General features: G+C 37.4%; 1 protein-coding gene across 3 annotated transcripts in view; it reads right to left on the minus strand.

Annotated features, from left to right (window-relative positions):
- Window positions 1-18,548, minus strand: part of VWC2L (von Willebrand factor C domain containing 2 like) — a 169,473-nt gene that overhangs the window by 41,539 nt on the left and 109,386 nt on the right. The window contains exon 4 of one of the 3 annotated variants that reach the window (XR_004053231.1): window positions 2,516-2,665. The exons of the other annotated variants lie outside the window; for them this stretch is intronic. The gene's annotated coding sequence lies outside the window, so the exon portion shown is untranslated. The remainder of the gene's footprint in view (window positions 1-2,515; window positions 2,666-18,548) is intronic. 3 annotated transcript variants of the gene reach the window in all.

An 18,548-nucleotide genomic window follows, 5' to 3' on the forward strand; every position in this document is an offset into this window, starting at 1 on the left:
TGAAGGTAAAATACTTTTATATGATAATAAGAACATAAGATTAATGCTAATACTTGTTAGAAGGAGAGGTAAAGGAAGCTAAATCTGCTTTTCCACAAAAAGTATAAGGGCAAATAGTCATTTCTATGCTTTTTCTTTCATTTTTATTCATAAATGTTAAGATTTGAAAATTCAACCTGATGTAGGCCAAGTACCAAATTTCCCAGGGTGGATTAAGTAAGTGCTGACCAGTAGTCAATTTCCTAGCTGGTTGAAAAGTATCAACTACTACAAGGTGTTTTCAATGCCATGAACTTTGCTTTAATTCACTGTGATCATGGGGAATACAGAAGGTTCTGCTGGTCCAGCTAAGTTTTTTCTCATGTGAAAAGCTGACCTTGACTTGAAACTGTCCTGTAATTTCCATACATGTTTATTGAGGGCTTATGCCAAAAAGAACCTGTGGTAGGCATTCAGTAAGTGTGTGTTTGATGAAAGAAAAAAAATCAAATCTTTAATTCAATATTCCAACAAGTTATTTATTGAGCATTTACTATGTGCCATGCAATGTGCAAGTCATGGGGGCTCTAATGGTGAACAAAAGCAGGTCCTCACAGGGTAGTGTAATGGATGGATAAGAATAAAGTTAGGAGAAACACTTTGCTTTCCCCTGTGCCAAAAAGAGAAGTGGGTGAAAATTTAAATGGGTATAACAGCAGGACAGCCCAGGTAAAGCTTAGGTTTGGATAGAAAGCCTGAAAGCTGAGATAATGTATCCTTATTCTCTTTTAGAGGGAGTATATATTGCCCACCTTATCAGGTCAGAGTCCTGCATCTTCTCTTTTAGATGTTTCTAGGTACAGACTAGTGTGTGTGTGTGTGTGTGTGTGTTTCATTTTTCCAAATTATGTTTGAATTTCTATCATGATCTTGTTGACTTTTGTTATAAAATTTAATTTATCTAATTGATCTAAATACTCTGTAGCTGTATACAGCCAAAGTCAGGCTGTCAGACCAATACCCAATGCTTGAAATTGGTATGACTTACACAGCTTTAAGGATCACCCTTCTGTTTATATTTCTAAAACAAAAGCTCATGGTTTATAAGCACAGTGCCACTTGGGTTATAGTATTTAAAGTGACTGCTAATTCTGTTTGAATGTAATAAACCTGGCTTTTCTCATGAGAAAGCCAATCTCAGATCACATTTCAATAGGCCAATGTGGATATAAGGAATTTTTGACTGGATGGTGGTAGTGTTGGGGAAGATGGGTGGATGTTGGAAGAGCATGATATGGTCTGAGAATCTTGGACCAGAAGCGTGGAGAAGAGCATGGGAACTTTAACAAAAAGTTTCTTTTGTATGTTCATTAATTTTATAAATCAAATGTCAGAAAGTAAAACTCAGTAAAGAATTTGACTGGTGATATGCAAAAGATACTTTGAGAAAACATTATAGGAAACACGGTTTTAAATATAAAATTGAAAAATATTACCCCAAATCAAGGACATTGCTTTGTTTGCATTTGATTTAAAGCATATTTTATTGTTTAGCCTGAAAAATGTTTCCAGCTTGGGGGAAGCAAACCTCCTAGGATCATTTTTGAAATACTGCCTCTATTGCTTAAATGAAGCTTTCCTTTTCTTTATAATTCCATTCCGCCCATCAGTTCTTGCAGTATTTTCATTAGCTGTGAAAGAAACTGAATGGGTCAGGCAGTCCAGAGACTTAACCTCTTTCCTAAGGCCCACTGGAAAACAAGGGTTATTTGAAAATTTCCCTTGTTTTCACTAATATAACACTAGTTACAAGAACACTGCTTAAAAAGAGGGAAACATTTGCAGCTGGCACTACCACTTGATATATATAAATTGGCCTTAACTCTTACAATCACAAACTTCCAGAACTGGAGTTAACACTGGAGATAATCTCATGTAACCTTCTGATTAATGTGAGAAAAGTCAGACCTACAGGACAGAAGAACCAGAAGTTAATGTCTCCTGGATGGACATTTCTAATGTATTGAGTCAGTTTTTCTTTAAGATTTCTCTAGGATATCTATGATCTTGTAGGATGTTTTCATTGCACAACTCCAGGGGGCACAGTTCACAATGTGGTGAATAGATGATGCCCCCTGGAGTTGTGCAGCAGCTCTAATTTGTGCATTATCTGTATCTCCCACCAGTGCTTTCTCATTGGCGGTGATGTATTTCTTTCTAAGTGGAAGGTGCTTGCAAACAATCCATAGGATTCTATCCACATTACAACTGCAATTGTTATATGTTTTTGTCAAGGAACGCAGAGATAACAATGAACTGGAAACCAAGGAAATGGAGTAATTTCTTGAAACCCTAAATTTTAATTGCAGCATGTGCAATTAAAATGCATAGCGCCCAGGCCTAGCGATGGCCTGAGCAATATGCATTGCAGCACAATTGGCATTAGGATGCAACAACGGCTTCTGGTACAATGAGTGATGTGTTGGCTCTATTTTACCGTCTTGGCTGCAGCATTATCAGTACCTCAGACACTTACCACACATCTCAGAGATACACGATGTGAATCGGAGGGTCCAATTTGGCCCTATGTATGTCCCTTCTGTGAGACTTTTCTGGGGCCTGGCCCTTGATTCCAGCCACCAATATCTGCAACTGAAGGGAATCAAGCAGCGCTAGGGTTCTGAAGCTATGACCAAGAAAGAGAAAGAGAGAATTGAAAGCGTTTCCATCCATTTTATTGGCAATGAGTCAAGGAAAACAGTTTAGAAATATTTGTTAGAAGGGGCTCTCAGGAAGTCACCGTTACTTGGAAGGTTTATGGCTAAACTCTGACTGCCGTTATCCATAGATAACCCCAACAATTTAAATTATAGAAGCCGTATACAAATAATTCAAGGCAAGGTCGTGAGCATTTCCTGAAACCTGTTTGTTATTTGGTTGACTGAAACCAGAAAAATGTCTGTGCTTGTTACTAGGCAAATTCCTTAAATCAGAGAATTCCATGTGATTTTACTCTTGGGCTGAATTTGCATTTATATGAATAGGAATAACAACTGTGTATTTGAGAGTTGGATCCTGTCTATTATTTGTTTTTTCAATTACACTTACTAAATCCCTTGGCTTTTTTTTCCCCCTCTATGCCCTACAAGGGAGTTCATCACTTCAGATTATTTTAAAGATGAATGCGGAGGCAGAGACATTCCAAAGTGGAAGTTACATAGCAAGTCAGTGGCAAAGCCCATGGGTAGAGACCTGGGAAGACCAGCTGCAATTTGTGCTGTTTAATACTAGCAGTCTCAAAGACAGCAGACCCATTACAGCTGCAGGCTTATTCACTTATTCTAACTTTATCTTTAAATATTGCTAGAGCATCTCATAAGCTAAAGTGCTTTAATATATATACATATGCACACATATAAATATACATACATACACGTATGTAATTACTACTGAAAACAATCCCAGGAGAGAGATTTTCACATTATTGTGTTTCTGGGTTACAGAAGAAACTGGAGCATGGCGAGGTTAAGTGATTTGTCAGGTAATTGCGAGCAGAGCCATGAATCAGATACGGTGATGCAGGCAGAATTTTGTTCTGCCCACTTGTAGAGGTTGTAGACTGTCCTGAGTTTCAGTCTATAAAAGGAGTCATGACTTTGGAAGCTGGTATAGGTATCACAAAGGATTTGACTTGGTGAGAGGGTGTCACAGGAAAAAATGCAGGAGTCAGCCTGTCAGGGTCCCCTCTCTCTAGCACAGGGTCCCCTCTCTTTAGCACAGGATCCCCTCTCTCTAGGTCACTGCTCCAGCATCTGTATTTCCAAGGCAGCCTCATGGGCTAATGAGGTTACCTCTGGCTGTTCCTATCCAGTCTCAGGCGGCAAAGACTCAGCTGGGAGAAAGTTTTAAGTTTGTACTCTGACACCTGAAATGAGTTCTGCTCACTGCTCTTCACCCATACCCCATTCTCAGTTAGTTGAAATCATCAAATAGATAAAGCTGCCATTGTCATTTTTTATGCTTATAAATACATGACTTAAAAAGAAACATACAACAACCACACACAAAAATGCTTGATAGTTTTGTAAAAGCCTACAGAATTACCATAGAGCTAAAAATGAAGGGGTATTAGCCCTTCCTCTTGTCACCTAATTTCAATACCAACAAAAATGGAAAGTGAATGTAAAAGACATTTCAACCCAATCATAAAAAGATTATATTAAACTGTTAAAAGGAAAGGTGGAAATTGACTCCTCCGTGGAAAGCCGACTCATGTAGTGTTTGGGATATCTGTTTCTTAGTGTGGTACCAATAAAATGACTTTTTTTTTTTTCCATAGTACATTTATCAGAAAAGCATGTTCTTACCTCAGTAATATCCATGTGAGCAAAGCAAAAGATCAGATTTTATTACCAGCTTTTACATCTAGAATCTGAAGTAGTAGTCATGATGATACTCCTAATATTATTACTATTCTTACTAGGAATTCTAGTTATTTATTGCTTCCCTACTATTAATGTGTATTAGGTGCTGTGTAGGCATTTCATATGTGATCAGAAGTGGGTTATGTCAACGAATGAAGCAGGTTTTTTTTCAGTCCCTGGCCTAGGTTTCCTATTTCTATGGTTACCTTTGCATTTCATGATCTCAAAATTTATAATTATTATAAATGTTACAACCATTATAATCACCCCCAGAGAAGTAGACTTCTTTTTCTTCCTCTAGCCTTACTGAGCCAAGAGAGAAATAGTAGTATTGTGGTATCATTCCTTATGAAGAAACATTGAAAAACTGTAGATTACAGAACTATATCATTAGTGCATATGTGCAAATACTATAAAACTGCAGTTGGATATGCTACTTTAGTTTTTATTTCCACTCATTTGAAAAATTATGATAGCTAAGACAACTCTGGAAACCTGAAACGCGAGCATTCAAACCTATTATTTCAATAAGAAAATAAGACCTCGGTAGCTTCCACTAATAGTCATGTTTTCATGCGGGCTCTCCCCTGGACAGTCAGTTACATGAGAAATTGCTTTAGCTGTACTGTCCTTTGGGCCACAGTACCTCTGGCTCTGTCTTAATGTGAAGGAAACCACTCCTGCAAAGAGCCCACTTAAGAAATGGCTTTGCTTGACATCTGCCAACTGAAGAGCTCACCTTCCCTAAAAAATAGAACACTTTACTCGAAGGAAAAGTTGATTACTCATGGAATAGATCTAATATTCCAATAAGAGAAAACACAAAATTGCTCCTTTTGTTTTCACATTTTTCTACTGAGCTAGAATGAATTACCTGTTCTTCCATACATTTGGAAGAAGGACTGCTGTACTAAGGAAGAAATAACTTGATCTAAAAAGCATTTGTTACTTTCGACTAATAATTATTTGGCAGTGCTTCCTTATATCCTCAGTAGAAAAATCTGTCTGGACTGACACAGTCCACACACAATCAGAATGTGTTTACTCGTCAAAAGTCCTACAGATACTTGCTGTATAGGTAGGGACCGTTACTCGCATTTTTCCTGTTTCCTGTGATTCCCTCAACTCAAAATTTGTAGAAATGTCGGTTGGAAGGTCCTTGGGGAGTAGCCACTTTCCTTTTCAATCTTGTTGAGTCTACAGGCAAGTAGTAAGATGAGTGCTGAAATACAGTTAAGTTCACTTAAGGATGAAAATGGAAATATCCTAGATTCAGGAAACATTCAAATTACTGTGTGGGTGGGTGGCAATATCAAACCACCCCCATTGTTGAGATTGCTGCATTTTTTGTTTTCACCTATTCATCCTAACACGATTACAAATGCAACTACCTGAAAACACACAAAGTTAATATTGCTGTTTAAGCAATGGTTTAGAGATTTCAGGGGTCTCCCTTTTATATGGCTACCAGCTTAATGTTGTTTTAGGAATGAGCTTTGCTTATGAGTGGGCATAAATTTTATGTAAGTATACATTATTAACTCGCCATGGGATGAAAGCGGATATAACTAGGTCCCTGTAACACCAATTTATTTTCAGAGCTTGCACAAGTTACTTACAATTTACCAAAATTTGTTTCTATCCCTAATTTTTCTTTTCTATCCTCTCACTGCTTGAAAGATCAATCTCCTTCCTCTTCCAGTGCCCCTTTCTTAACTCTTCCAGGAAGGTGTGAGCCCATGAATCAGGAGTGGGGTCCATGTCTGCCTCTCTTTTCAGCTTCATCCGTGCTAGGAATGTGTTATTAATAAAGGATCAGCTGCCATGGGATGAGAGCAGAGACAAACATTACCTAATGTGTATTGTAAGCAAATGACTCAATGGGGATCAATAGTTGATATTATTAGAAAGTGTGGACTCTGCTACTAGTCATCATTGGACTCCACAGGTAATCTTCATCCCCTCTGCTTCTAGCATTAACTTTTCTCTCCTCACTGAGTAATTGCTGGTTGTCTTTGTTAACCACACGCCACAATGCTGTGGGAACAGTGGTGCTGTCACGACTTTAACATTTTAACTAAGGAAAGGTGACCTGTGAAGGAGAGAAGGTTTGGCTTGAGCCCCACTTGGCGCAAATTCATTTTAAAAAGTACTTTGCAAAGGAAATGGTGATATAAGTATATAGTAATTTCATTTTTTTCTCACATGGTAAATTATTCTCTGACTACTGTAATTCTCATGACTTCGACATGCTTATTGCTGTTTCAGCTGTTGCTGCTGCTGTGAAACCTGAAGAAACACTAGTTTAAAGAAAGTTTGTGTTTTTAAAGTTAAGATGCTAGTGAATCTACTGAATTGCAGGACTTAGTGATGGAGGCTTCTGGAACTGCTAGTCTCTTATCTGAGAAAAGATGAGGAATGAAACTACGCAGTATATGAGCGTAAGCATGAATCACTTGAACAGATGCACATAGATGACTTGATAATTCCATCGATCTGAGATATAAATTAAACATAGTGACTGTTTTACTTCCTCAAATATGATAGTGATACTCCTGTGGAGAATCAATGCAATAATGAAAATGACTCAACACTTTCCCTATGAACCCGATTTGTAGAAAAGCTTCATAATTTAGATATAAAACTGCAATGGAACAAAACCTGGAACTGGGAATGGCTTTGGTACAAGTGCTTTTAGCCTCTCAAGCTTTTTCAAGTTGTCTCCATGGTTTCCAGTGCTTAAAGATGTAAATTAAATATGTGGTCTTGAGTGCTTGTAAGAAGAAACGGCATATAAAAAATAAAGGAGAAAACAGAGTTTGGTGATTTAGTTTCTGTAGTTTTTTGCAGTTTTAAAATTTTAGAAAACCCACAAACCAGGAACTGTTCGTTGGAAAGGCAAATGTTAGCAGGGACATACTGAATCTGTCATGCTGGCTACGAGTCCCTTGCCCTGGAGTCAGGGCACCCATGGCTGAGTTCCCAACTCCCCAGTTTGTGATTTTGGTCACGTTAATAAACTTCTCTGAGATTCAGTTTCTACATGTTTAACATGAAGAGATGATGAAATCTGCCTTGCCATAGACCACATTCACTTTCTCTCTAAGAATCCAAAAGCTGGCCTTGGGAAAGGACCTGTGCTAAGGTGGCAAGAGTGTTGGATCAGGAATTTGGCTTCAGATCCTGGTTTTGTCATTGTCTAGCTTGTGATTGTAGGCAAGTCCCTTACTCTCCATCAACCCGTTTCTCACTTGAGCAACAGTGATGTATATTTTGTTTATGTATACCTGCTAACATTGGGTCAAGCTCTAAGAAACGGCTATTTTTGTAGATGAAAATAATCACATAATGACAACTTTATATAGTGGAAGTGAAATAGGATTTATTGTCTCTAAAAATTCAGGAAGAGAGAGACTATTATGAACTTAGTTGCAAAAAAAGTTAAGATTAGAAATGATTAGAGAGAGAATAGTGTGTGGCTGAGGAGTGCAAGAGGAGCAGGTATTCTCCAGGTTCCTTTCTTTTGTTTTTTCTACTCTGTGTGTTAAAATCCCAGCTACTCTGATGTTTTGTTGTTATTTTTTTGACATCATGAATACGGATTTTGACAGACTGCTTTGCTCTGTAGTGATCTGGTTACCCGTGGCAAACGGTTCATTCTGGGTTCTCTCTGTGAAGCAGGCTATAAAAAATGTGATGTAAGTTTAAAAGATTACTCCCTGGCGATAATGTGAAACAATGGCATATTAAGAATAGTTGAAGGAACTAAAAGTTTTATCTCAGAGAAAAGAAAAGTTAAGAGGATATTACAGTTGCCTTGAGAAGCATGAAAGGCTGGTGTGTATAAGAGAGGTTAGATTTATTCCACTCGGATTTAAGATACTGAAATACACCAATAAGTATAAGTCACTGTGGGACTTACCTCTTCAAGTCAGAGGTCTTCAAACAAGAAAGTGTTACCTCAAGGGTTTGTGAATTCATGATTAATGAAGAATAACTATTTGTTAGGAACATCATAGCAGGGATTCAAATGCTGGAGACCTGACTAGTTCTAAGGCTATTGTGTTTTCTTCCAATGCTTAAACTGTATGATTTCATGAATTATTGATACTTCCAGGGTTCAGGATCAACGAAGAGATAAAACAGTCTCATTTTCTGAAAACATATTCCATTTGCAAAGTGTTATAAAACTTTGAGTACAAAGTTTATAAAACACTTTGTAAGTGAAATATGTGAGCTTCTGTTTCCTCTGTTACTACTATTCACATACCCAAAGGATGCTTTAAAATTAATTTAGCAGTTACATACCTTATAATTTATTGTAAATGATAGAAATGACCTAATTTTTGTCTCAGCTCACTGGTTGAGAGGGACTTAATATAGGGCAGTAACAATAACTAAGTAAGGATGACTTCTTAAAGTAGAACAGATATGGAAGACTTCATTTATGCCATGGCTATAACTATTGAGAACAATTTTGGTGCTAATATTAATGTATTACTTAATGTCAACTATTTATTGGTACTTTGAGGCAATAAAATTGGTGGTATGTTAGACATTAAACAGGGAGAGGAGGGCTACCTTAGACAGAGGAGTCAGGGAAGGCTTGTGGAAAGACGTCTCCTTTACCATCTCTTACCAGCTCAGACAGTAAGATGGAATCAGGCTAAGTATGATGTGAGGGACAGACATTCCAGGTAGAGGCAATGACAAGTACAAGGACCCTGAAGGAGGGAAGAACTTGCTTCAAGGAATGGAAAAAGGCTAAGGTAGGGAAGAGTGGTGTGAGTTAAGAGGTCAGAAGCAGCAGCAGGCCACCCACATCATTAGTTAAGGATTCCATTCTAAGCACAATGGGAAGTAATTGGAGATGGTTTTCTTTTCTTTTCTTTCTTTGTTTTTTTAATTCCAACTTTTTAGATTTGGGGGTACATGTGCGGGCTTATTCCATGGGTATATTGCATGATGCTGAGGTTTAGGATACAAATGATCCTGTCAACCAGGTAGTGAGCATAGTACCTAAGAGTTTTTTTGACTCTTGCCCCACTCCTTCCCTCCACCCTCTAATAATCCCCAGTATCTATTGTTGCCATCTTTATGTTCATGAATACCCAATGTTAACTCCCACTTATAAGTGAGGACATGTGGTATTTGGTTTTCTGTTCCTGTGTTAATTTGCTTAGTATAATGGCCTTCAGCTGCATTCATGTTGCTGCAAAGGACACAGTTTTGTTCTTTTTTATGACTGTGTAGTATTCCATGGTGTATATGTGCCATATTTTCTACCGTGGAACCACCCATACACCAGTATGTGCCATATTTTCTTTATCCAATCCACTGTTGATTCCATGTCTTTGCTATTGTGAATAGTGCTGTGATGAATATATGAGTGTATGTGTCTTTTGGGTAGAACAATTTATTTTCTTATGAATATATATATGTGGTAATGGGATTGCTGAGTTGAATGGTGGTTCTGCTATAAGATTTTGAGAATTCTCCAAATTGCCTTCCGCAGTGGCTGAACTAATTTACATTCTCACCAACATGGCATAAGCATTCTTTTTTCTTCATCAGAGAGTTATAAGCAGGGGCGCAAGCTGGCTATCATGTGGTAATTAGGTTTATGAGAAAAGAGAGTCATGGAGGAAGATAAACCAATAGGAGGAAACAGAATTTTCCCTATCCCTTCTAGAGGAGCTTATGATAATGAGGCAAGTCAAAGTGGAATTCAGCCAGGTTTGAGTCCTCTTATATTTTGTGTCCTTATATGGGTGATGATGGCTTTCTTTATAGCAGGCTGTGGTTTTACCGTTAAATACCTCAGGTTGTAATTGTCAGTTATTTTATTCTACAGTAAATGAATCGAAAAATGCCAAAAAGTATTGTATGAATATGGGGAGATGTGAGCAGGAAGGATTAATCCATTTTGTTTCTTTCTTTCTTTCTTTTTTTTTTTTGAGACGGAGTCTTGCTCTGTCGCCCAGGCTGGAGTGCGGTGGCCGGATCTCAGCTCACTGCAAGCTCCGCCTCCCGGGTTTACGCCATTCTCCTGCCTCAGCCTCCTGAGGAGCTGGGACTATAGGCGCCGGCCACCTCGCCCGGCTACTTTTTTGTATTTTTTAGTAGAGACGGGGTTTCACCGTGTTAGCCAGGATGGTCTCGATCTCCTGACCTCGTGATCCGCCTGTCTCGGCCTCCCAAAGTGCTGGGATTACAGGCTTGAGCCACCGAGCCCGGCCGGATTAATCCATTTTCACTTCACTCTTTAACCAAGTTTTTACATGGTGATATAGCTCTAAATATCTGTATAGAACTACATGGAAATGTAAGCAACTCTCATGGATAAGAAATGGCTTTTTTCCCTCTAAATATGTAACTCCACCCCCCAAATGTTTCCATTTATGTTCACATATTCTCAGAGTATCCATTGTCTGCTTTGGAAAATATTAATACTTATCATTTTTCTGTGGATATATACATTATTCTGAGCTACCAGAGTGATTAAATATAATAGATTAATATATAAAAATATATCAATAATATATGTTATTTATTTTTGGTATGACTGGGAAAATAAAAATTACAGCTAATATTTATTGGGTACTTATATGCTGAGAACATATATGCATACAGAACACTGTTTGAAACGCCTTACGTGTACTAAGTCATTTAATTCTCACAATAATGGTATGTGGTATGTACTACTTTTTATCCGTAATAATATGTGAGAAAACTGAAGCAGAGAAAGTGCTAGAAACTCGCTCAAACCATACTCACATTGTGTTTTTGGGGCCAAATGTTTAAATAAAAAGCAAAAATTTCCATTAATTCAAGTGCACAGTTATTTGTTTTTAATGCGCATGTCACAACAGTCATTGACGATTAACCTTAATGTTATTGACTGACTTTTTTCTCATAGTAGATGATCTTCTGCCGCCAGATTCAACTGACAGATCTGAGAATGTGGTAGGGATGAGGAATGAATTATTTCCGGGAGTGTTTCTTAGAATGCTGGTCAGAAGAGGCAATTCCAGGGGGTTCCATGCCCAGAGGAGTTAGAGAGTTATTGCCAATACACATCATCTTTTTAAGGAAGCGCAGTGCACATTCATATACTGAAGAATTTTGAAAAATCACTTTCAAATCCAGCGTTTCCCAGACTCCCTGACTCTGGAAACAACCTCCTCACCCGGGTAACAGTAACCCTAATTTTTGTAGAACACATTTTTGTGAAATGTAATATTTTGTATACTCTGGTACTGAGTTGCTTACCTTGGGCATGAACTACCTGTGTGCACACTTTTGTCTGTCTGAACACATGTACTTCCTGTCTTCTCCTGGTCTCCTCACCTGCCAGGTCTGAGGTTCATTGCTTTCCTCTGATTCACAAGAAAAATCTCAGACCCTTAAGGTGGTTAACAATTCCAGATGGGAATTTTCCCTGAAGAAAAATGGACCAGGTAGGATGAAATATTTTTTTCACCTAGTGCAAAAAGAATTCACTAGGAACTAATGAGAGCCCATTATTTAAAGTGCAAGTGTGAGACAGAACTCTTCCTGCCCCCAAGCTTTTCTAAACACAAACCACTTAATTGGTCTGTGGCCCTATCTTGTTCTTGGCATTTCTTAAAAAAAAGAAAAAGAAAAAGCCAGCCAAAGTGCCCTTGGCTCTGAAGCTGTAGGTGGAGAAATAGAAATAATTTTTTTGTGTGTGTTCCTCTAAACTTTGAGTCAAGATTCTATAACGGTCTACAATATATTTGGTGTGATAGTCAAATGATCTGATTCTTTTAAATAAGTTGTGAAGAGTTCAGTCTTTCATTTGAAGAGGAGGAGGGCATTAGTGAGAAAAAAACAACTGGGACATTGATGCGGCATCATCAACTTCCTCGCTTGGCTGGAATTAGGTCCTAGAGTGTAATTAGGTTCAGGCAGGGACCATGTGGCTCTCACTTGCCACTGTATCCTCAGCACCTAAAACAGCGCCTGGCACATGCTAGTACTTAATAAATACATGTGGAATGAATGCAGAATAGGTTAGAATCCAAACTGGGTTAATTACAATTTGTATTGCCCATAAAGGTCAGAAGTCCTTCTAGTTTAATCCCCTCATTTTTAGAGAAAACTTAGGCTCCAGATCAGATCTAAGGGAGAAAAATCCTCAGTACATGGCTCAGATGTACAAATTTTACAGAGGGTAGAAACTCTTAGCAAAAGAATGACCAGAACCAGACCTGGTCATCTTTGGAAAACAAATATTGTTTTTCATAGTGTTAAGGTGATATTTTGTGCTTGAACTTGTACTGTTTAACAACCAAGAATAATTTGGGTAGATAGAAACAGAAAACTGAGAGGCTGGCGAGACAAAAGTACAAACAAAGAGGAGTAAAAGTTTGTCATGTGAGTTTTATTGCTGTTAGGTAGCAAAGTACATATTATAGTAATTTGCTTTTCTGAAAAAAACGCTCTATGTGATAGAATATACTATGGTTCAGTGTATTTAAATTTTTTCTTTTTTTTGTTCTCTTGTAATAAGTAATGATTTAAGATAACTTTATGACTATGTAAGACATGGATTTTCTAATTTTCCTTTCCAAATTAAGCTTAAATCAATCAGCTCATCACACTACATATCATAGTTAAACCCCAGAAATTAACAGTAAATTTAAACATTACATTAAGCATTAAAAACAGAATATTTGTCAGGATTTGAGTCTTTTAAATTTTATTAATTAACTAATTTATTTATTTTGAGATGGAGTCTTGCTTTGTTGCCCAGGCTGGACTGCAGAGGCACGATCTCGGCTCACTGCAGCCTCTGCCTCCTGGGTTGAAGCGATTCTCCTGCCTTAGCCTCTCAAGTAATTACAGTGGTGTACCACCACACCCAGTTACTTTTTGTATTTTTAGTAGAAATGGGGTTTCACCGTGTTGGCCAGGCTGGTCTCAAATTTCTGTCCTCAAGTGATGTGCCTGCCTTGGTCACCCAAAATACTGGGATTATAGGCGTGAGCCACCACACCCAGCCTAAAATTTAAACAATAATTTTACATTTGTTGATATCATCACAGGTAATTTCTTTTTGCAACTTAGAAAAAAGTCTGTTTCTCAATTTGAAAAGTATACATTAAGATTTCTAAAATACTTCACTTTCTAATGAAAAACCTTGAAATTCAAAGAACAACCAGCAAATTAGAAGATTGTGAAGCTATCATAAATGAGTGAGGCATATCATAGAAAATGGGGAAAAGCAAAATGTGATCAGATTCCCAGACTGTTTTGGCTCTTGGAAAACAAGACATAGGTAACTCAGTGATAGTTTTCTCAAGAATGTGAATTCCTCAAAGGGTTCTATGCATTGATTCCTGTTGTCACAGAGATCAACAATTAACAGAGACTGGGGTTAAAATGAAATAAGGCAATGGCATGGGGCTAGGGGTTAGGACCTGGATGTTGACATTTTAGCCATTGAAACAAACAGGAATTATTACTAAATGATAGAATCATTATAAAAAGTTATTTTTCTCTGGACAAAACTCTACCAATAAACTCTAGTTTGCTAATGCTTATTTCCACATTAGTATAAATGTAGGACAGTGTGTCTGAATATATTATATAAACAATCAACATGTTCTTCGAATATTAAAAAGAGTTAGCTTTGGGACATTATCCTCTCATACAGATATTCTTTATTTTTTCCTTATTGTTCTGTATATTGCATTCTCAATATAAATATTTAACCTATCAAGATTTAATAAAAACCAAAACAAAAACAACAATTTGAAAAGTGGTTTCTTAGTCTATAAAATAGCTATTGTATTCACCTATTGCAAATATGTATTTATATACCTTGTAATGGTAATTAGGTAGAATGTTTTTAAAAATCTATCCAAATATATCTTCAAAAGACATGTTATAATGACTCCTTTTCAGATTTGCTAATGTTTTAGGTAGATAGTATATATTTAAAATACTGTGTACATGTATTTAAAGACTAGAATTAGGGGATGGATACCTCATCCTCCATGACATACTTCACATCACATGCCTGTATCGAAATATCTCCTGTACCCCATAAATACATACACCAACTATGTACCCACTAAAAATTAAGGAAATGAAAATGGAGGAGGAAGCAGCAAAGAGGAATAAAAGTACAATTTTTAAAAGACTAGGATTAAACATTGTCTAGCTATTATCTGAACTTTAATAATGAAGTAAACATCATTTATAAACACAAGAACACATCATATTTTTATCACTGCTTCCTGCCTGCTATGTTCTTAAAGGCTATTAAGATTGATACTAATACGAAGAAAGTACAATCCTCTCATTAATGCAGGAAGGACAAAAGTTGGATTCTACCTATCTCCCTAATGTTACTATGTGTTTTGCTCATACAGATAGCATTTCTTGTGGCCAGAGTGATGTGCTACAAGCCAAAGCCAGGATTATGTGTGCTGAGCTAGGCAGTTACCCATGTGGTATGGTTTTGTAGGGCAAAGAAGTGTTGCTCCAGGTAATGGTGCTGGTGACCCCTTGCATTTGGGCAAGGCCTGGTCATTGTGAGATGTCCAGAGAATCTCACACTTACCTCCCTGAGCTAGGGAATGAGCTTACTTTCTGGAGAAGGTGGCCAAATTTTATTGGCAATAAATGTAGTAGGGGATTCTCTTATTTGGGGCAGATGGTTAAGATGACTTTTATTGCTTTTTATGATTAAAAATGCTCATTGACAAGAAAGCAAAAATATGTTAAATTAGGAGGAAGAAGAGGAAAAAGCAGGAACTGTGGAATTAGTTAAGCTAGGGTTTAAATACTGTCCCAGCCTCTACCCAGTTTTCTTGACTCAGTCATTTACTGCTGTAAATGGGGTAAAATTTTGTAGTGTTTTGAGGATTAAATGAGATGCTGCATGAAAATTATGTAGCATGTTTGCTGAAACTTGGTAGCTTTTGAATAAATCATACATATTATTAATGATACATAAAAAAGCACTGATCTATTATTCTACCACCAGGTGCTAAAAATGTTTACACTTTCATGTATTTCCTTTATTTTTCTGGCCATAGTTCTACATTGTTGAGATCATATCGCATATGTAGTTTTGTATTCTTTGTTTTAATGCAATAGAGCATCAAAAAAGAATACTGTTTTTTGTCTACTAAATTGGCAGTGATAAAAGATAACACTTGATGCTGGCAAGTGTGAGAGTTGTGGGCACCGTTGTGCGTCACTGGTGAGAATATCAGCTGCTCTAACCTTTCTGGAAAGCAATTTGGGAAATATTGTTCAAGAGCATTAGAATTATTTCACCTTTTGACCTGGTAATTTTACTTCTGTATAGCCAGTCTCAGGAAATAAGTGAATCATGAACAAAGACTCATGGTCAGGGAAGTTCATTGAAGAATCATTTATGAAAACCAGAGTATAGAAATTATTACTGTCCATCATCATGAAGCTGCTTGGTAAGTTATGCTACATTCAAAAAAATGGAATATTTACAGACATTAAAGCCCCATTTTCAAAGAATAATTGATTACATGGAAAAGTGTTTTTGATATGATGTTACACAAGGATAAATATCATGTATGATGCAAAACCCCAGGATTCCAATTTTGCTTCAGAAAGAAGCAAGTATGTATGGGGAGTGGGCTGGAAAAATGTGTGCCCGGATGTTATCAATGATTATTTCTGGCTGGTGGGATAATATATATATTCATTTTTTTCCTCAAATTTTCTATTTTGAGCATGGACCTGTGTCAACACAAAAGATATGTATGTATGGGTGTGTGTGTGTGTGTGTGTGTGTGTATAACAGAAGCAAATATTCTGAGAATTTCCCCATGCTATAAAACAATCTTAAATTTTCAGAACTATGTATTTTTAAGAGCTTTAGAGTGTTCTGTTTTTGTGGAGCCATCTTAATGTATTCACTCCTTTTTGGTATTGTTTTAAACATGTATATTATTGCAGTGTATCCCTTTGTGCATGTATAAATCTTGATTTGCATTTCTAGACCATTTCCTTTGTGGTACAGAGACATCATTGGGATGTGAACCTAGGGGGAGTCAGTTTGGGTGCAAGTGAATGCACCAACTGAATGTGCACCTTCAGAGCAAGCTAGGGGGAGAAAATGGGACCATCACCATAGACTAGTGGAAAGAAACAATATGGCGTCTCTGGTGGGGGAAGCAAAAGGCTTTTGTAATTGGAGACCAGGGTACTAAGAAAGACCACTTGAGAGAGAATTTAACCATCACGCTGTTGTGGCCAGTTCACGTTTTCTTTTATTTATCTTGAACATTCTTTCAGATTCTTTTGCCTAATTAGGCCCTTGGTTTTCAAGACACACTTGTGGTATCATGGTTTCCACTGTGGGCAAAGAACAGCTATCACAGCATTGTGTACCTACTACCTTTGTACCTATTGGCTTTGCAATGTCTCTGTTACATCAGCATGATCTATTTGCGTAAGTGTCCTGCCTGTCCAACTCTCTTGCATTCTTCTCAAGGGCAGAGACTATGTCTTATCATTTTATATCTCCAGGGGCATGAAAGGTGCTTGGTGCATAGTGGGTGCTTCATAAATGTTTTCTTAGGTGAGTGAAAGAGCAGCAGTACATGGGTAAGAAGTGGAAATTCTAAATGGAAGAACAGGTTCTGAAAACAAACAGGCTTTGCAATTCCAGGAACACAGGAATCTCTGCGTCTCCTCTCTTTTTATTCCTCAGTCTCACTGATTATGACTAAAGCAGCATGTCTTTCACATTAAGGTTTTTCAAAAGAACAAAAGTTTGTATAAGCAACCTGAAAACCTTCTTTTTGTCACAATGCTCATTGCAGTCAAGTATTTTTCCCATAGGTCTAGGATTAATGTGCTACTAGCAAGGAATATTGGCCTTCTAGTAAGATCAAATATGCGCTTTAATGGGCATGTGGAAAACAAAGTGGATACTCCCCTTAAAAATGAGGGCTTTGTAGAAGTAAATTATCATAGGTGAAGGTTAATATTTGCATTGCAATTTATAAATTAAAAGTGATTTTTATCTAAATTATCTCATTTAATTTTTGATTACTAACATTCTTTTGGGGATAAAGCCTTTCATTCCAGTTTCAGATAAGGCTTTAAGATACAGTACTACTGAGAAAAGTAATCCCAGGAATAGTACTGTTATCAAATCATTTTCTACTGGGAGGTATTTGAAAGTAGAAAAATCCTGCTCTTGAAGGACAAGGAAGGGGGAAGTGCCATAAAACAAATGGGCAGACTAGAGACAAGTTTTTCATGCTTCACAGTATTTCTTGTGAACTTCTTCACAGTAGTTCTGGTTGCAGGAAGGGAACTTACCTTGGCATCTATCATAGTTCTCCCCAGTTGAACCCTATCTTTAGGCCAACTTCTCAGCCAAGTTCCCTCAACTTTTGCCGAAGACCTGCATCATCATCATGTTATCATCATTTAATGTTTGTTTATTATGTGTCAAGTGCTAGTCTAAGTGCCTTATATAAATTATCTAAATTCATCCTCCAAGGAACTAATGAAATAAGTTTATTTTATATTGTTATACATACTACATATGAGGAAACTGAGGTATCTTGCCCTAGCTCAAAGAAAATAGTTGAATACAAATTTAAATACAACTAATTGACTCCAGTCTTTCTATCAGTTGACACACAGTACTTTTTTTTTTTTTTTTGAGATGGAGTCTCGCTCTGTCACCCAGGCTACAGTGCAGTGGTGCCATCTCGGCTCACTGCAAGCTCCGCCTCCCAGGTTCACACCATTCTCCTGCCTCAGCCTCCCGAGTAGCTGGGACTACAGGTGCCCGCCACTATGCCTGGCTAATTTTTTGTATTTTTAGTAGAGACGGGGTTTCGCCATGTTAGCCAGGATGGTCTCGATCTCTTGACTTCGTGATCCACCCTCCTCGGCCTCCCAAAGTGCTGGGATTACAGGTGTGAACCACTGCGCCCAGCCACACAGTACTAATTCTTTTAATTGTTTTCTTTATTTGCTTTCTCATGAGTTCAAACCATCTCTGTTTTCTCCCAATCTCTTAAGTAGTACTTTATAAATGTGGCCTTTATGGCATCTTTTAACCAATATTATGCCTTGTATTATCAACATTATTGTACAAGTCTT

Source organism: Rhinopithecus roxellana, chromosome 14 (assembly GCF_007565055.1).
Source record: "Rhinopithecus roxellana isolate Shanxi Qingling chromosome 14, ASM756505v1, whole genome shotgun sequence".
Lineage (NCBI taxonomy): Eukaryota > Metazoa > Chordata > Mammalia > Primates > Cercopithecidae > Rhinopithecus > Rhinopithecus roxellana.